Consider the following 21,674-nt stretch of genomic DNA (forward strand, 5'->3'; position numbering starts at 1 on the left):
ACAGGAAGTTATAATTATGTCCTAGGAAGGCACTCCTCCTATAGAGGTTATTAGTTGTAAATTGTAATTTGTGAATAGTGTAGTTATCGAAGCTTTTTAATTGTAAATTATGTATTTTATATATTTTATTATTTTGTTCAACTTCAAACTTCAATTAGATAATCGAATTCAAATTCAAATCAAAGTCAATATATAACTCGAACTCGACTCAAAGCTCGAACTTGAACTCGAAACTCGGCTCAAAAACTTGAACTCGAAACCAGCTTGAAGACTCGAACTCGAACTCGATTCGAAAACTCAGCTCGAACCAGATTGAGCTACTGGCCGAGCCAAGCCGAGCTACTGTTCCAAGCTTAAAGGCCGAGCCGAGACGAGCATGAGCTGATGACTCAAGCTAGCCGAGCTGGGCAAATGTAAGACCTGTGTCCTAGTCTGTACCGTTTTGTTAGCTTTCGCGGTCCTTCCGGTAGAATTTTGGCAATCCTCGACCCGTATCCGACGTTTGCGCGAGATCCTAAATCGGGTCCCGCATACCGAAGTCAGTTCGAACCGAAACCTATATCTTAGCAACCACATCATCGCCGCGACTCGCGCACCGAACCGATACCCAGGTTAGGAGATGTGGGCCTGCGTTCAATTCGAAGAAAACGCCGTGCGTTGCGAATATCGAGGGAATCTCTACGATATGTCCCATCAATCAATCAATCAATCAATGTTAAATACAAGTCAAGTCACTCCATACCCCAAGTACATCAACCCATCCCTTCTCATTCCCAAAGTCAACTCTCCCTCTCTCTCCACCCATCCCTTTCTTACAACCCATCACTCCACCCATCACCCATCACACATCACTCCATCACCTCTTATCCTTCCCATCACCTCTCTCTCTCTCATTTCTCAAATCTCCCAAGCAACATCCCACGTCCAACCTCCCTCTCTCTCCCAAATGCCAAGTGTGGCCCACTTTTCCTACTCTCTCATCTCCCATCTCAACCGTTGATCCATCATCTACCACCATTAAAAGTAAAGGCAAGGAGCTAAGGAGGCTAAGGGACCAAGAAGAAGACCGATAGGTGGGTGATCCACCATTAATTCTCTCTTTAAGGGGCCTACTTATGACGGGACCAACTTGGTGTATGTGTTTGTGATTAAAGAGGGGTCCATAGTGGCGGGGTCCCTCTACTCAACCGATCTCTCCCTATTTCTCTTTATTTTTTTTCTCTCTCTCCCTCTTTTCATTGTGATGGTGTGGATCCCACTAATATGTGTTATATCTACCCCGTCCATCAACATCAGACGGTGTGGCCCACCCTATTGCAGGTGATGATCCACACCATCCACTGTTTAGATGGACCCAATACACCCTTCCTTATATATATATATATATATATATATATATATATATATATATATATATATATATATATATTATTTTATATAATATATATATGATATATATATAATATAATATATATTGTATATATATAATATAAGATATATATTATATATGTATATACATGCAGGTGGGCCACGTACATGTGGAGCACCACCATGACGCCTGTGTTTGCACCGCCCAGCGTCCCTGGACGCTGGACATGGTTGGTTAACATGGAGCACTGACGTGGGTGTGTACTTCAAGCTAACAAATATATATATATATATATATATATATAAAGGTGCTTTTGGGGTGGGCCATTCATGTAGGCCCCACCTTGATTTATATATATAATCCAAGCCGTCCATTCCATTCTCTAGCTCATTTTAGGTGTTGAACCGACAAATGAAGTTAATCCCATTTTCTGGCAGGCCATACCATAGGAAATAGCGGTATTACCATTGAAACCCACTTGATCCTTCTATTCGCCAAAAACAGGCCGTATATTGGACTCATCTGGTCGGTCTTGGACCATGGACTCCAATGGCTAAAGTGGATCTACCCAATACGGGCCCCACCTATGAAAATATGTAGAAAAATAATTTTTTTTTAAAAAAAAAGGGAAGTAGTAGTGCTGTTGCTGCAGAGCGCACGCAGGCGCAAGCGGCAGACGGTTGGGTTGGCCCTCACGGCCCCAATTGTGGGCCCCACCGTGATGCATTTCGAACATCAACTCCATGCATTTGATGGGTCCCCTCGGACCAAGAGGCCACCCCAAAAATCAGCCGTATACGGAACTCAGGTGGACCACACCATCTAAAACCATGTGAAGACATGCCTAAAACATATAAAATCACTTGGTGGGGCCTACCTGAAATTTGGATGTAGCTGAAACTTGGTCTAAACCGTCAGCCAAGTGGGACACACATAATGGGTGGACTGGATTTGTGAACCATATCACGGTGGGCCCCTGACCATGACCTTATGAAAAGTTTGGATGGCAATAAACATCACCGTGGGCCCCTGTCTATTTGGATGGCGAATAAATATTACAGTGGGCCCCCTGGTCCACGTGTCCTTATCAACAGGTTGGATGTAAATAAACATTATGGTGGGCCCTGGTCCACGTGACCTTATGCACAGATTGGATGTAAATAAAAATTACAATGGGCCCAAGTTGGGTGGAAAATAAACATTACTGTGGGCCCCAGGTCTGAGTGACCTTATCAATGGGTTGGATGGAAAATAAACATTACTGTGGGCCCCAGGTCTGAGTGACCTTATCAATGGGTTGGATGGAAAATAAACATTATGGTAGGCCCCACATGGGACCCACTTATGTATGTATTGTAATCCACACCCTCCATTAGTGTGGGCTCCATCATAATGCATGTGTTTCATCCAACCGTCCAACCATTTTGGAGATAATTTAAGGCCCATTGTTGAGGCCCATCTTGATGTATTGGTGGTCCTTGTTGAGGCCCACATTGATTTATATAAGGCCCATATTATGAGGCCCATTGTGACGTATGCAAGGCTCATGTGATTAGGCCCAGCTTGATGTATTTGTAGCCCACCCACTTTGAGATATATGAGTCCATGGTTTGAGGCCCATTTGATGTATTTGGGCCCTTGGGTTGAGGCCCAACAAGATCTATATAAGGCCCATTGCAATATGTGATTCATGGCAAGCCGTGCCTTGAGAGCAATGATAGTTTGATGTCCACATTGTAAGGATGATGTTGGTTAAATGTCCGCATTGTCTCTCTCGCTAGGGCCAATTAATAGGCCCATACCTGTAGCATATAGGCCGTCTAGGCCCATCTTCGTTTTGATCAGAGCCCATCACCACATAACATGTATAGTATAGATCCATGATTCATGATCATACGCATCATATGTATGCCTGATATGAGAAGTGACTGATCATGGCATATGCCTTCGGGCAGATCGTTTATGGGCTCCCTGACAGGTGAAGTTGCCCCACATGAGCGCTCGATACGCGCAGGATTGTTGAATGTCTGATAGTATGATTCATGCACTTGCATTAGTGTGATTGTGATTACTGTATGCCCTAGTGACATCAGGGGTATAGCCTCCACAGACACATCGTGGGTGGCTGGATTGGATACCAAAAATATTATTACTAAGCATCGGGGCGCCATAGATGTCCCTGGGTGAAAATTTCTAAATCTGATGGTACCAGAAGATGACTCCAACGTCAAGACCGAGTGGATATATGAGCGCACGAGGGCCGAATACCAGGAGGCCGCGTCTCTCACTGTGTCGTGGTCGGTTGGAAAGGGATATGGCCTTACTCACCCGAGGGTAGGGGGCAATATTAGGCTGAGTTTGACCAGCTCATGAATGGGTTTGCTATCGACGTGCCGGATAGGTATTGGCAGACTATTGGCCAGGCGGATAGTGAGGTTTCTTACGCTCACTTGGACTGTGCGGCTAGGAGAGCGACAGTGCCATTTGGAGTGTACTGAACCCCGGTGATTATCTAAAATGAGAACTGTATTGATACATGATGAGAATTGGCATGCTTGAGTTGCATCTCGCATTGCATGGCCGTGTTATGGCCGATAGCATTCATATCTTGCACCGCATAGCCTTGGTACGGCTGATTGCATTCATGTACTCATCATCATGATTCCGCATTACTCTGACCTTGCATTCTGAGCACGCTTATATTGCGCACACACTTACACCACCCTCTAAGCTTTCTATAAGCTTATGCATGATCAATGGTGCAAGTGATGCCAGGATGCAGTCGCAACCATAGTCTCGCCGCAATTGGAGCGTGCAGCCGAGCTTCTGGAGTTTTGTTACTTTTGCTATATTGTATTTCCCTTTCATATGCATTGTACCCAAAAGTTTTTTATCATAGTGAATTTTGTGATGGTGTTCTTGTGGTTATTGTTCGTGGGTTATACTTTTGGTTATGCTCATTACGAATTAAATTGATATTAGAAATCCTCCTTGAAGGATCTTAGGATTGGAACCTAGTAAATGGGTGCCGGGAGCCGAGAATGGAGTTCTATGGAGGCTGTTGGCGCCGGATTCGGCGATCGGGAATTTTGTGAGCCCGGTTTCCGAGTTCGGGGCGGACAGCAAAGCTCGGCTCGGCTTGACCCGTGTACACCTCTAGCCGAGGATCTTTTTCATACATAAAGTGCTAAATTTTGTAATAAGTTGGGTATGATTAATATATATACATTAGCTTGAGAGGAAGTGTTAGAGAATAAAAGGGCCCGGTCCAATTTATATGTATAATGGGCTTCTTATGTGGACATGGGCCCAATGTAGTTATCTAATATTTCTATTAAATAAAATAAGGGGAGATGATTTAGCCCTAACATACATTCTTCCAATCTCCCATCCCACGTAGGCTCGTAGGCCTTCTCCTCCATCTGTTTTCTCTTCTTTCCTCATGTTCTTCTCCTTCTACACCACCACCATGACCACCTCAAGATCAACCTTCTTCATAACCTTGCTTCAAGGTTTGTTGCCGTTTCACAAATATATTCCACGTGTACAGTTTCTACATGCATGTGTATCATGTGCTATACATAGAGTTGTACATGAGTCGAACCAAGTCAAGCTTGACATAGATTGGCTTGGTTCAGCTAGCAGCCAACCCCAGTTCGAACTCGGCTCAGTTCAGTCCTTGAGGCTGACTGGCTAGCTCAACTCGGTTCAATTAGCAGCTCGGCCAGCTCGAGCAAAGTTCAAGGTTGTGCAACATTTTCTCAAACATAGATTGCATCTTCAATCTTCCCACACTTCAAATATAAATCAACAAGAGCGTTTTACACAAACAAATCCCCACAAAACAGACACTTTTTAATACACCCTTGAATCTGTTTCCCGCTTTTAATACACAATAAACTTGTGCATGCCTGTAAAACACTTTCATAACTAAACTGATTAGCCTTAAAACCTAACCAACATATCACCAAGAAAAGTTCCAAAGCTTCTCCCGAATACCTACTTCAAGAATACCCTAATATAAAGACAGTCCAATAAATAACACTTCATCGAGGCATTCTATCAAAAAATTGGCGAGCAACATTAAGATCACTGATTTTAGCATAGAAAATGATGAATTTGGTTTTTAAATGCAAATCTGAGACAACAATTTTGCAGAAGATGCTAATAGAGAACTATGCCTTCATTTTCTGCGTTTGAATCGATTCAGAGCTACAAAAGGGGAGGAAAGGCAGAGAGGAAGAGAGAATGGACATAATAGAGAATTTGGAAGTATAAGCTGAGCCGATTCGATCCAAGTCAAAGTATCAAATAACTCCAATGGTTTACTGTGATTCTTAACACCTATTCTACTAGCTGTAATTTTATTTTCCTTTTTTTTTTTTTACAGCAGGTTAATCTTTTTGGAAAATAAAAAATAAAAAATTCAAGTGGGATAGCCTTACGGTTGGGTGAGGCTTGTATGTTACATGAAGCCATCTGGGGTAAAGTCTATGTGCCAAATGGATTATCTAAATGGCTCCCCTTTTGATGATTCGAAGGTCCAACTGTGGTCCCTTAATGGATGATCCAAATGGCCCACTTTTTGATGATCCAAATATATACTACCTTCTGCCCTCTAGTGGGTGATTCAAATGGCGCACCTTTGATGATCCAAACGGTCTAACATGTCATGGACGAGGTGCATCTGAGTCACTCATATGGTGAGTCAAACGGTAAGCCACACCTGTACATTGAGCCAGATAATTCTGTCTTGGGTGCAATATGCCCTAATTTGAACGGACTGGATTGCCACGTCGCCTCAGATTCAACAGCTACAGTCCCACGCACTGGAGTGCATGGAAGAAGATTTTCGTACCTACATCAATCTATTATATTTTAAAGCTTTTTTGGACCAGATGGACTGATAATCGCGACTGCATGTGATTGATGCACAACACGCTCCATGGTCGACTTTTGAATTGATGATCGCAACCCGTTGGAGTGGGGCCCATCACCATGGCAGCTGATCCTAACTGTCGATAGTTTAGCCATCACTCAAAATCCACTTAAAAAAATACAAAACTCGACTTTCTTTCATCTTTTTACACACACCCACACTCATACCCACACCACATAGCACTCAATCCCATGATCTTGATGCTGAAACATAGTCTGTCTACTCTACCGAGCTCAACTCAAACTCAATTTAACTCGAAGCCCAGCTGAGTTTATTTGAAAACTCAGACCAAGTTCCTCAAAATCTCATATCCATTTTTCTAACTCTTTTTTTTTTCTATAATAACTCATATTTAGATGTGAATAATATTTGAATTGTGCTGAAATAGGGTCTTGTGGAGGGAGGGAGTAACATTAGGACGTATTTATAAAAACCCCTCTAAGACCAGCAGAGTTTTATTGATATTTGTTGAGTTTTGTTGAGGTCCACTGAATTTATTTATTTATTTTATTTTATGAAGTTAAGCTTTTTGACCAAGCCTAGACTAGGGGTCCGAATGGGTCGGGTCAGGTCGAGGGGAGACATGGGCCCTACCCATTGAAGAACTTGGTCAAAATTTTAGACAAGGATTCAAACTATTAAAATTCGGATAAGGTCTAGGTCATGCCCAAGTCAAAAATAGCCAACTTATTTATTTAACCTGTCGAGTCTGAGTTAGGTATAGAAATTAAAATTGAGTTTTTTTTATACAAGTTTTATTTCAAACCATTTAATTAGTGATGGATATCAATTTTGATGATAAAGAATAAAATATCTAGCTTGCTAAATTCAACGAATAAAATAGGATCATTATATTATTTCAATTAGTGTAATTAATTTATTTTTTATATTATCCATCCATAGTGGGCCTATGATTTACGTAGTCCAGATTGTCACAGGTAATGAATGCTAACCAAAATTTTAAAAATTAACAATAGTGACCGTTATGTGATACGGGTTTATTGTACCCAATTTGCTAAAAAAAAAACAAAAAAAAAGAAGCTTATAATAGGCTAATACAGGGCTGATAAGGGGTTCCAACGCATGGCCTGGTGTTATGCAGAACATTTCAACACTGATTGTCGCAGACCATAACGGACACCATGGGGACATAAAGGCCGGTGAATCCCTTGTCATAACGACCATAAGGCAGGTTGTCAAGGCTTCCAATACTGTTATTGAATACCTTGGTCGAGCTCAAAACAATGGCCTGCGTATTCAATCAACTACTTTTTGTTAGTTATAGTTTGGGTTCGGGTTTAATCAGGTCTATTGTAATATGATCCAATGTAGACTCATTTAGTAATTAGGCCCTAGTTGGGTTGATTTTGAGAGGACTTAGATCTAGTCCATTTTGAAATTATGGTCAAACTTTTGGACCCAGACTCTGTTGTTGATGTCTTAAATCTATCAATAACAGAATTTGTTGATGCCATCAAGTAGAGTTCAATGCCATCAACAGATGCTCGATTCTATCGAGAAAATTAAAAAAATCTCATGTTGGTTGCTGGAACGTTTTAGAGTTGCTAATCGATGTTACCAAAGAAAGTTTGATGACATCAAGGGTTGTCGATGACATCGAAAGTCTCATTAAAGACGTGTGCAGAATTGCATAAGTGCGGAATTTGTTTCATATTCTAGTTGTGATAGTATATATGTTGGGTGTAATCGAGATTAAAGAATAGAGGGGGCTTTCTAATTCATTTCTAAGGGTTTTAAGGGCATATCTAGGGCTTGTGAAGTGGATTCGAGGCTTATTCGAATCAATAACACTCTATCTCTTGTAATTTCTACTTTCATAGTGCATACTCATCACTTTGTGCCATAGTTTTTTCTTCTTTTTTTTTTTCCTGCAAGGGTTTTTCCATATAAAATTCGAATTATTTTTGCTTGGACTTGGTTATGCGATTGCGAGTACTTTACTTAATTCGTCTTTCTGTGCTTCCGCAATTCCCCAACAAGTGGTATCAGAGCTAATGTTGAGAAGCAGATTGAATCTAAAAACAAGGTATCAATGATATCTAACTCGAAGTTCGATGTAGAAAAATGCTCCAGTAAAAATAAATTTAAACTATGGAAAGTTAAAATGAACGATATCTTAGTTTAGCAAAGATTAGACGAAGCACTCCTTGAAAAGTTATTAGAATCTATGACAAGAGAAGAATAGAACACGATGGATAAGAATGTTAAAACCTCTATCCAATTGTTCTTAACGGATGAAGTCCTCTATAATGTCATGAGAGAGAAAATTGTAGCAAGTATATGGGTGAAATTAGAGAATATTTATACAAAGAAATCTCTTGAGAATTCTTTGTACTTGAAGCTCTAGTGTTCTCTGAAAATGAAAGAGGGGGCTGATGTTGAGGCCCATATTAATAACTTCAATAAGTTGTTTTGCAAATTGTTGGATGTGGAGAAAACAATGAAAGATAATGATCAGGCATGTATACTGGTGAATTCTCTTCTAGTTTTATATGAGTCGTTCAAGGACTATTTGTGCACAAGCAAAATGACCATTAAAGTTGAGATTGTTATCTCAACTCTTCATTCGAAAGCAATGAGAAAGAAAAACGATGACATGGGTGCTTCTACAGATGCACTAGTTACGAGGGAGAAATTTTGAGCGGGACAGTGGATCTTCACGATCAAGGTTTAAATTCAAGGGCAATGGCAAATGTAAGTTGAAATGTTGGAATTATGGCATGTCAAGGCACATGAACAAGGATTGTCAGAATGCAAAGTCAAGAAATGAGAATTTAGATAGTTCTTCTAGAGATGTCAACAGTGCGAAATTCAATGAGGAAACGAATGGTAGTAATGTACTAACCACATCAAAATCCAGGTACTTTGATGAAGAATGGATTTTAGATACGGGGGCTTCGTACCAAATGACTATCAGAGTTGGTTCACCAGTAACAGTGAGTGTGATGGTTGCTATGTGTTTATAGGCAATGATAATGCCTGTAAAGTAGTAGGCGTTGGATTGGTGCTCATCAAAATGTTTAATGGCATGGAGCGTATCTTGGCCGAAGTGAAACACGTTCCTGATTTGAGAAAGAGTCTGATATCTCTAGGAGCACTCAAGGCACTAAGGTGTAAATTCACCAGGTTTGATCGTATCATTAAAGTTTCAAAGGAGACATCCATAATAATGAAGGCATATAGGAATGAAAACCTTTACAAATTGATCGAGAGTGCTTCATTGGGTGGATCTACAATGTCTATAGAAGATTCCACGTTTGCACATATATGGCATGCACGCTTAGGTCACATGAGCGAGCGGGGCATGAAGGTACTTTCTGACTAATGTCTAATTCTATTTTTTAAAAGTATTAATTTAAGTATATGCGAGCATTGTATATATGGTAAATAATCAAGGTTGTCTTTTAAGTTTAGGAAATATGTTTGTAAGGTATTTCTAAATTATGTGCATTCTGATGTATGAGAGTCGCGCCCATTTTTTCTAATGGAGGGTCATCATGGTTTGTTACATTTATTGACAACTATTCTAGAAAAGTGCAGATTTATTTTTTGAAAAATAAATCTAACATTTTCACCAACGTCAAGTAGTGGAAGGTGGTGGGGGAAAAAACAGTCAGGGCGAAAGGTGAAAGTGTTGAGGACAGATAACGGTGGAGAATTCACTTATGAGGAATTCAATCGGTATAATAAAGCTAAAGAGATTGTGAGACACAATACACTGCGTTATATGCTAGAGTAGAATGGTGTGCATGAGCGGATGAATCAGACTCTCTTAGAGAGGATCTGATGCATGATTAGTAATGTTAGGTTGGACGATGAATTATGGACTAATTAAAGCCATTAACAAGGCTTGTTACTTGATGAATCAGTCCCCTTCTATGGCCATTGAATGTAAAATTTCAAAGCAAATGTAGAGTGGTCAGCAGGTAGATTACTCGAGACTACATGTATTTAGTTGCAATGCTTACTCTCATATATCGTTAGTTGAGAGAGATAAACTAGACTAAATGGTTAAAAAGTACATCTTTGTCAGCTATGGTAATCGTGTGAAGGGGTACATACTGTAGACCAGGTCACATAAAAAATTATTCTTAGTCGCGATGTCAAATTCAACGAAGGATCCTTGTTCCGTAAGGATGAGCACATGGAAGCGAAAAAGTTGGTTGTGAACATCCATTTAGACATAAGATGATACAGAGACACAGACAGAGGTACAGGAGTAAGTGGAGTAGCCACCTGTAAGAAGGAATCCGCCGAGGGTTCGCAGGTTACAGGCGAGATACAAAGATGACTCAAATGTCGTATCTGCCATCATTACAAACGAGGGAGTCCGTCTACTTTTCAAGAGGCTCTTGATGATGTAAATGCCGAAAATGGAAAGCAACAATGATGATGAGATGAACTCCTTATATAAGAATGAGATGTGAGAGTTGGTGGAGCTTCCCGTCCGCCGAAAGGAGATCGGGTGCAAGTGAATCTTTAAGAAGAAATAGAATAAGTATAAGGCAAAGTTGGTAGCAAAGGGATATACTCAAAGAAAATGTGTGGACTTCACTAAGATATTCGTGCCAGTGGTAAAGCAATATCTACCTGATTTGTGTTAGTGATGGTTGCCCAATACGATCTCGAGCTGGAACAAATGGATGTGAAGACTTCCTTCCTGCATGAGGAATTGGAAGAGTAGATTTATATGAAGCAACCATAAGGTTTTGAAACACAAGGGGCGAAGAACAATGTTTGCAGATTAAAGAGGTCGTTGTATGGCCTCAAACAGTCGCCTAAGTAGTGGTATAAAAAATTTAATTCTTTCATGATGAGTCAGAAGTTTACCAAGAGTAAGTATGATCATTGTGTCTATTATAAGACACTGAGTGATGAAAAATTCATTATTCAGATTTCATATATCGATGACATGTTTATCGCCAGTCATAACATGTCTAAGATCGATATACTAAAGACTCAGTTATTAGGAACATTCAACATGAAAGATCTAATGACTATAAAGAGATTTCTCGACATTGACATACACAGAGATAGGAGGAGGAGTAGATTATGGTTATCTCAGGCGGAATATCTTGAGAAAGTATTGAAAAAGTATAAGATGGACAAGACAAAGCTAGTTAGCGTTCCCCACCTGGCTTATTTTAAACTTTCCTCTGAACAGTGTTTTAAAACAGATAAAGAAAAGCAAGTTATGTCTCATGTGCCTTATTCGAGCGTAGTTGGCAACTTGATGCATGTCATAGTCTGTACAAGACCGGATATTTCACATGTGATGGGTGTTGTTAGCAGATACATGACTAACCCTAGCAAGTAACATTGGGAGGCAGTGAAATGGCTACTTCGATATATTCGAGGTATGTAGAACTACGTCATATTATTTGAAAATTTAGGGGATAAGTTAGTAGGTATGTGAATTTTGATTACGCTGGTAGTGTGGATAATAGAATGTTGACTTTTGATTAGTTGTTTGTGCAGCAGGTGGACCAATCAGTTGGATGTCGAAGCTTGAGTCTATGATGACTCTTTCCATGACCGAAACTGAATATATGACAGTAACAGAAATGTTCAAGAAATGTGTTTGGTTAATGGGGATGATAAATCAGTTGAGGCTTCATCAGGAGGTCGTGCCAATCAATTGTGACAGCGAAAGCACAATCAATTTGGATAAGAATTCTTTTATCACTCATTCACGTACTAAACATATTGATGTGCATTATCATTTTATCTAACATGTACTTGAGGAATGAGGCGTGACTCTAGAGAAGATTTACACGAGCGTGAATCTAGCTGGCATGTTTATGAATGCGGTTCCCACAGAGAAGTTCAAATTCTGTGCAACTTCTCTGAGCTTGGCGAATGTGTAAATAGAAGACGAAATGTGCACAAGAAGTGATGGTAGAGTTATGATATAAGGCAAAATTAGAGATAATGATAAGGAGCTATCATGCATAAAGATTGAAGACATGGTGGAGATTGTTGTTGTTGTCTTCAATATGTCAATAACAGGGTCTGTCGAGTCCATCCACAGGCCACTTGATGTCATTGAGAAAATCTGAAAAATTACATATTGGTTGCTGGAACCTTTTAGTTTTTTACTACATGTCATTGAAGTAAGTTCGATGACATCGAGGGTTATCAATGGCATCGAAGGTCCCATCAAAGATTTTCGCAGAATTATGTAAGTGCGGAATTTATTTCCTATTTCGATTGTCATAGTGTGTGTGTGTGTAAAGAGAGAGAGAGAGAGAGAGAGAGAGAGAGAGGAATGCTCACTTTCGCACCAGTTCTCATGAGAACTTTTTGAGAACTCATCTCCTATGATACAAGCCCAAGATCTGAACCATCCAAGTGACACAGCACCCCATGAAACCCCATGAAAAGTTGGATCATGGTAAAATTTGGGACCTAGGGTTTCATAGGGTGCTGCATCACTTAGATGGTTCAGATCTTAGGCTTAGATCACGGGAGATGAGTTTTCAAAAAGTTCTCACAAGTTCTCGTGAGAACTGGTGCGTAGGTGATCATGAGCATTCATATATGTGTGTGTGTGTGTGTATTGGGTGTACTCAGGATTAGGGAATAAAGAGAGCTTTCCAATTCATTCATAAGGGTTTCAAGGGCATAGCGAAGGCTTGTGAAGTGGATTCGAAGCTTGTTCGAATCGGTAAAGCTTTATCTCTTATTCATCACTTTGTGCCGGGATTTTTTTCTCGCAAGGATTTTTACACGTAAAATTCATATTGTTCTTGTTTGAATTTAGTTGTGCGATTGTGAAGACTTTGCTTGATTTGTCTGCGTGCTTCTGCAGTTCCCAACAAGCTCAGCCCCGCAGGTCTAAATTTTAGAAGCTAATCAATTAATTGTTCCACCAATGCATTTGGACCGCATCATGACAAAATTAAGTTTTTTCAACTCAAATGAGTCAAGTTGATTTTTATTTTTTATTTACTATGTTCCAATTTTGAAGTAGGCGGGACCAACCAAAAAAATATTCCAGAATGGACCGATGATTCTTCTTTATGGACTAGACATGGCAACAACTAACCAGACTGCATCAGGAGCGTATGATTCTTGGTAGACAACCATGAGATGTTGTTCATGGCCATGTGTAGAATCAATTCCTTGTTTGACATATGCCGTTCCGTGGAAATTTCCTCTTTATGTTCTCCATGTGCAGTCACTTTTGTACACCCAATTAGGAGCTTTTTGTGGGGCCCACAGTGGTCCAAGAGAATGGATGGTCCCAATGGAAGAGTCGACACCAACGACAAGCCACCTAACAAATTCGGGTGGAGTAATGAGCAAAGGGGCTTGTATTTGTTGCATGCACGTGCATGTGATGGAAGAGAGAGAGAGAGAGAGAGAGAGAGGACGCGGATTGCCTGCAATCCCCGGACCATAGTAAAGTTCCTGCGGTCTGAAGCTAGCCTACTGTCATGTTTGTGAGAAATCCACCCCGTCCATCCCTTTTTTCAGCTCATTTTAGTACATGAGCCCAAAAGTGAGGAAGACCCACAACTCAAGTGGGCCTCACCACAGTAAACAGTAGGGATTGAACCGCCACAGTTGAAACATTCCTGGGGCAACAGAAGTTTGAGAACAGACTGATATTTTTGTGTTTTCAGCTCATCTCAGTGGAAATAACCTTATGAAGGGTTTGGATGGCATATAATCCTGAAGATGGACCCTGGAAAGGTTTCAACGGTAGACAATCCCCTCCCCACTTTTTTCTGTCGCATGGCCCACTTGAGTTTTGAAACTGCCTCATTTTTTGGAACGTGTGCCACCGTGAGATGGAAAAATGGATGGACGGGTGGATATCTCATAAACATCATGGTGGGCCCCACTAGCAGCTTCCGCGGTAGCAGACAAGTCGCCTCCGTACAGTCGCTTCATGGTGGCCCACTATAATGGACGTACCGTCACATTTTAGTGAAAGCCATTGCTTCAAATAATCCAATAAGCTAGACTCATATGATAGTTCACCATCATTTTGAAAATGGTGGTGACTTATCATCCGTACACGTGGCACTTGTGTACGGCTATCAACACCATCCAAATTTTGGGGCGCATTTAGGGACGAAGCATATCTCTAAAAGCACAATAATCAAGCAAAACTAGCCATTCGATTGATGGGCATCAACTGAACGGTCTAGGGTAAAATAGCAAATGGTCGTTATCGTCCTGCCATGGAGCTTTGCTAGGCGTGCACGCGTGTGCAGTAAAGCTTGTGTACATGCCACACGTGCCAGCGTCTCACATTCATGCGAGATCTAATCCATCCACTAAGTTGGTCCCACCTTCTACATGTTTTTCTAAAAATAAAATCTGGTCGAATTAGCACGTGGGCTCCAATATTAGAAGCAGATGGGTAGGTTAGAAAACTTCAGTCCAAACGAAGGCACAGCTCTTTTTTTAGGCGAGCTCAGCTAAGCTAAATGTGACCATTTAAATAAACTAAGGGCATGACACTTGCATTAAGGGGGAAGAGAGAAAAGGCTAAAAATAAAGACGCTTGTCAAAAAATAATTTCAATAGTGGATGATCCACCGCTACTTTTTTTAAAGTGAAACACTTAATTTAATTTATTTTTATTTTTTTAACTAACATCTTCCCATAAAGAATGGGATAAATGTATAGAGTGCATTCACACCGTCATCACAATGGGCCCTTAAAGTCTTTGCATGAGCTTTTTATCACCACATCATTAATGTGGGCCACATACAAAGAGAACATAGAAAACATGTCATTTGAATATAAATAATAAAAGTATTCTTAATAAACAAGCTAGACTTTTCTATTTTCATTTTAAGATTAAAATCTTGTACCCGGCTGTACAAGTAATTAAGGAAATATTCTACTAGATGACTAATCTAACCTGGCCTAAAACCTTTTACATTTAAAAAATAAAATAAAAATAAAAATAAAAATAAAAAGAAGAAGAAGAAGAAGAAGAATAAAAATCATGAGAAATAGACATGTCAAATAATAATAATTTATATATTAAAAAATAATAATAAAATGATAATATAAATCACTCTTCAAGTAAAAAATTTCAAAATATATAAGGGTATGTTTGGATTTCGGCCCACATGGTAGTGTAATGTAAAGTGGCGTAAATAGTACGTTTCAGGTGTTTGATTTCGAATGAAAAAGGGGCGTACACGACCGACCCAAGTACCATGCCGAACCAGAAAATCGCTTCCACGCGTTACTGCTGTCAATGTACAGTGCGTCGGTAAGAGCAACAGAGTCATTGCACTACACCGCCATTTCAAAGGAAAAAAAAGAAAAATAAATTTCTACTTTGTTATTCCTGCAGACCATCATTCTTATGTGATCTCTCCATCACCCTTCCTCTCCATCCTCACAGTCCGTGCTTGAGAAGTTCGCATGGATACCTAAAGATCAGAGATTGGAAGGGGTTGCGGTAGTGCATGTTCTCTGCATGTCATAGTCATCAAGTCGTCTATGCATAGTAGCATCGGCGACTCGCCATTGACACTTCCGTCATTCCACATCCGGTTGGTTTTACAGCAGCGTCGTAAGCTCAGGTTCTCACTGCGTCCAGGTATAGTGCATCATAGGTTTCTCAGGATGGGTTTGGATTAAACACTGCCTTTGCCTCTTTGGGGAAGACAGGTTCCTTCCCGTTCATTGGGGGATCTTATCGATTTCATTTTCTTCCGCAACATCACGGAAACATTGTACGAATCACCCATTTTTGCTTTTGATTTTTTCCTTGCATGCACATCTGATAGGGGAGTACACGGTATATTTCCTCTCCCTACTACGATGCCCACAGCCCACGCCATACTTTTGAAATTATCTATCCCTCCTGCTGTGCCATTGACTCATTACTGCGTATCTACAAAAAAATCTAGCAGATGAATTCCCCTCCAATAACATGTGACATGACTTGTGCATGTCAAAGGGACTGGAAGTTCTGATCGCTTCTGTACTCGGAACCATATCGAGAATGGATATATAAGACAAACTTCATTGACGGTGATGCACCATTAGCCCATTCCTTCTGAAATATTGTTGGGAGTCTTGTGAGTCCCATCTGCTGAACTTTAGTTGAGGTAATATTCTTATCTCAAATTTACAGAGATGTGTTATGGATCATCTTGTTCTGGAGAAAAAATGTTTCGTATGTGGCAATGATGAAGGCATTGTTGGCACATATGAAGGTAAAATTTGCGATAAATGTGTGTTATTATTAAGAAAAAATCTGCGTTTTTAAGAAGTTTGTAATGTAATATTATTTTTTCAGTGAAATACCCCATCTTCTTACCACATACAATACGATCATGTTCAACCCAGCTTACTGAACCATCATTTTCCTATTAAACATAATCTAATTGTAGCCCTTTCCTGCATTCCAGTCTCGCATGTGTGCAAAACCGTCAAAGTTATCTCTGCTTTTCAACTTAAAAACTGTTAACAGGTGCGTATAAAACTGGTCATTGTGGTATCTTCTACTAATCCGCTTTTCGTTTCCGGTATTTAAAAATACTTGTGTTGATTGACCGATTACTGTCTCCGATTATGTATGTGGTAACATCAACTCTATCATGTGTTACGCCTGAGTAAGAATGGTTACACTATGCTTGAATGATTAGATGTATCTGAAACAGCTGAACTTACATGTACGGTTCCTGTAATGTGATATCTGCTTTGCCGTTATTTACTCCTATAACGATTGTTTCGATGTTATCGAATGATACATATTTCTTAACAAATCTGAAATAATGTGCTACTAGGAAATGTTTGAATGGTAGCGTATCTCTGTACCATCCTTTTTTGTCTTGTTATTACACCTCGATAAGCAAGGTAACATGAAATAGAAATAGGTGACTACACCATGTTCAACGATGGGGTCTGACAGTGGTGACTCTAGCTGCGAGGGGTCTTCCAATAGTGATTGGAACGAAAGTGAAATAGTAGCTACATTAACTGCAATTACAGCCTCTGCCAGTGTTATGGGAGCTGCTGAATACTATCTTCGTTATTGTATGAAATCATTACCTCGAGAGTGTGGAATATATAAAAATAGATTTATTAACGGGATCATAAAGAAGAGCAACTTAGACTGTCTTGCACAGTTACAAATGGGCCATGATAAGTTTTTCGAGTTGTGTTCTTTGTTAAGAGATAAAAATTTGTTATCCGATACAAGAAGATGAAGTTTAAAGGGAACAAGTCATCATGTTATTGCATACTGTAGGCCACAACGTGCGAAACTGTGCTATTGGAAATCAATTTTCACGTTCTCGAGAAACCATGAGTCGACACTTCAATAGAGTTCTTGATGCAGTAATTGGACTCTATCCGGAATATGTCAAGTTCCCCGGGTTACATACCCCGAAAGAGATATCTGATAATCCAATGTGGAGCCCATATTTTCAGGTAATATAATACCGAATTTTACAATTACTGAATGATGATAATGTTGCCGCATGAATATCAACCTAAAAGTCAAAACTATGTGGCTTGTAGGACTGCATTGGGGCACTCGATAGCACCCGCATATTGGCATATTTGCCCAAGGAAGCAAGTTCAACTTTTCAAAATCGAAAAGGTTACCTATCCCAAAATGTAATGGCTGCCTGTACATTCGACATGAAATTCGTATATGTGCTAGCGGGTTGGGATGGGTCTGCCTCCAACGCTCGTGTCTTGCAAAATGCTTTAACTCGTCGACCTAATTGTTTCTTGTACCTCAAGATAAAGAATGATTGTTGACAGTTTAATATACATATGTAGGATGTGATGTATAGTTGCTTAATAATTACATATTGCTGTGTGTAGAAAATATTACGTTGTTGATGCCGGATATGCCCATAGTCCTGGATTTATGGCACCTTATCGAGGTGTTCGTTATCATTTGAATGAATTTTGTACAGGGAGGAGGCCTAGTAATAAGAAAGAACTCTTCAACTATCGTCATGCCCAACTACAAAATGTAATTGAACGGTGTTTTGGTCTTTTAAAAGGTCAATTTCCTATACTCCATATAGCACCACAGTTCAAATTTAAGACCCAAGTGAAAATTGTTATCGTGTGCTACGGTTTTGAATAACTTCATCCGTGTTAGTGGTGAAGATGGGTTTGTTGAAGCAGTTGAGGATATTGCCGATAGTGGTGAGGAAATTTCGCCATCACCTATAGACGTACTACTACCGAAGAAGAGCGTGTGGGCTCTATTGTGACGGAGCGCGCGAGAGAGCAATGGGCAAAAAAGAGGGATGACATTGCGGACCGAATGTGGAATGACAGCCTTCATCGGACCGGACAACGACGTTGATTTTGTTGTAATTTCAGTGACTGTTTTGTACTATTCATGTAACAACAATATTGTAAACTTGGATATTGTTTAGTTTGGATTGTTGGTTTATTTGGATTGTTTGTTACCTTTATTTGGATAGTTTACATGGATTTCATTATATGCCAGTACTTATCATGTTTTATATATCAGGTCTCATTGATTTCATTCCCCATATTGTTGTCTGGACCTTTAATTTATGACTTTAGTTAGATCATGATATTATCGACACATTGACTGTTATAAGCATGCATAGGTAACATAAATTTTCTACGGAGCTCAAACAAGATAGGGAAAGATAAGAAACAGGCTGTCACCCCCTCAAAATGTACATCCTCTCCCAGGAAGAGTGTGGCATCACCAAGCAGTATCTTCGGTACACCGGCCAAAAGAAGTATGTCAATGATACAAATAGCTCCTTCCCCATCCAGTCTGAATACCCGCACTGTAAGGAGTAAACAAAGTAACAAATCAGTGCGCATTCAATGGAGCGAACTAATGGATAATGTATTGGAAGATGCATTAGTAGAGCAGGTAATGCTAGATCGAAAAAGTGACATGGGCTTTAAACCAGAAGCCTATTGGGATACCATCATTGAAATGTTCAATAGATGTGGTGTAGAGTTAGAGAATAAACATATCTCTAACCGTCTCCATCAATTGAAGAGATTTTACTGGGCAGTAAATGATATGCTGGAAGCCAGTGGTTATGACTAGGATGCCGACCAGAAAATGGTGATTGCTACGGATGATGTCTGGACCGCCTACATTGAGGTATAAAGTAACAATTATAATACAGTCGTCAATGATCACCCGTTTAATGCTATATTTGTCAGTTGTTACTATGTGCTCAGTTGTTGTTATATTGATAGGGTCCTGATATACTAATGTGGCCTTTCAGTCTCACCTGTATGCAGAGAGAGTGCGCGGTAAACACATCGAGAGATACGATGATTTGCAGATCATGTTTGGAAATGACTGTGCTCATGGCTCTTATGCCAGCACAGCGTACTCATCTCCTCTTTCTGGCCGGCGTCGCGGTAGAGCTGACCTTGATTCTGATGATGATTCTGATGATAATGGGACTGATACTGTTCGTCTATCTTCGGATGAAGATAGTGACGACGATTGTGGTCTGGTAATTCGTCCCAATGAAGGAACACATCAGCAGTCAAAAAGGTTTAACATGGGTTCTATGGAGACCTCACGTGGGTCTATAAACAGTCAAAGCACCGCAATTGGCATGACCCATGGCCGAAGGGGTAAACCAAGCGAGCACATTGGTAACAAAATGGGTGAAGTGGCTGAGGCCGTTAGGTCCATTACCATAACGATGGCATAGGAAAAAACTATGACCCGACTACAGAAGTTGTTGGGTATACTAGAGGAAGTTGAGGGCCTCATCTATTAGGATCAGGTCCGTGCTGCGCGGTTGTTATAGGCAGATATAGTTAATGCTGGGTTTTTCATCAAAATGGGTCATGAAATGAGGAAAGAGTGGGTGTAAAGACTCCTTAACCACAATCCTCCTGAGTGAAAAATGTTCTGGGTTTGGTGCATTAGGCATCTGAAACAACTAAACTTTTATTTTATTTCGTGGTCTGTATATTTTGGTGTGATTTTTGGGTGAAATTTTTTGTTACTCAATGAGTACATAACTGACTGCAATATGGGTGAACTTTAAACATATCTAACTGATGGTGACACCATCTTTCATATTTCCTACTTGATATTCTGTGTTCTCAGTTATCTGACTAAAATGGGGTTACATTTGAGGTTCATATGTTCAGGTACATCAGAGCCTCTAATTTGGCGTATATGAATAGTCGACTGTTAGGAGAGTCTGACTGTCATGGTTATTTCATTGGTCTGCAAGTGCTCTGAATTTGGTGATGATATGTTAGTTTGTTTTGCGGTGAACAGGGTGAAATGTGATGCTTCCCCGTTCTGTTTTCTGATATATGAATTTAAATAAATATATTTTTCTGTGGACTTGTATGAAGCTTGTATCTGTAACAGTGATTGTATTAATCTTTGACACAGCAAAAAATTTCAGATTCATGAATCTGAGGAGGTCAGACTATTCAGCTAATCATGCCAAGGAGGATCTCCATTTACTCTTCACAGAACTAATAAGTAATTTAGTGATTCATTCAATAAATTTGTCTTTACTGTCCTGTTTAAATAGCTATACAAAATCCACATTAAAGAGGTTTGATAGAGCTTGTTTATTTTGTCAGGAAGGTATGAAGAAGTTTTATGTCGTCTTTGTGGGAAGAGTTGCAGGGTTGTATGACAGATGGAAGGATGTACATGCACAGGTTGATCGATACCCAGGATGCAGACACCAGTCGTACAAATCATACGATGAGGCTAGAAGGGCTTGGAAAAAATTTCAGGTACATTATAGGCTGTTTTCTGACTGAGGCAAGTAACGGTCTGGGAGGTTGTTGTTCAATAAAGTCTAATATAACTCATACCGACAATCCTGTCTTTTGATTTATATTTCAGTTTGTAATGATTACTGTAATCCAATTGGCCGAATGATCGTGATCAACAAATTTCCATGAGATTCAAGCCGGAAGCTCGACGTGATCATGAATTAGCGATAATTGAGGAAGATATTGTAAGGCTACAGGTTTTGGATGTGGCAATGCCGGACCTAAACAGGGACTACAATTCATTTGCTAATGGTTCTGCTATATGGAAAGTGGTGATAAGAGTATTGCTTATATATGTGGTAGTTGTTTGGATTGTTGCAAACATATCATAGGGGAGGAGTAACAGGTCACGAAAGCTGATCCAAGATAATAGTGGAGCATGGAGATTATAGTCTGTGCTTCATATGTTCTCTATCTGGACTTTGAAATATGTATAGAACTTATGTTTGATCTGTTTTAAATGTCCAAATTGAAGTTAACAATGTCAACAACATTTTATTTTAGTTACAATCATAGTATCGTTCATTCCGTAGGAATCTGTGGTGTATTCTGTGATGATGGGTCCCATTGGTT

This window comes from Magnolia sinica, chromosome 2 (assembly GCF_029962835.1).
Source record: "Magnolia sinica isolate HGM2019 chromosome 2, MsV1, whole genome shotgun sequence".
In the NCBI taxonomy this organism is placed as follows: domain Eukaryota; kingdom Viridiplantae; phylum Streptophyta; class Magnoliopsida; order Magnoliales; family Magnoliaceae; genus Magnolia; species Magnolia sinica.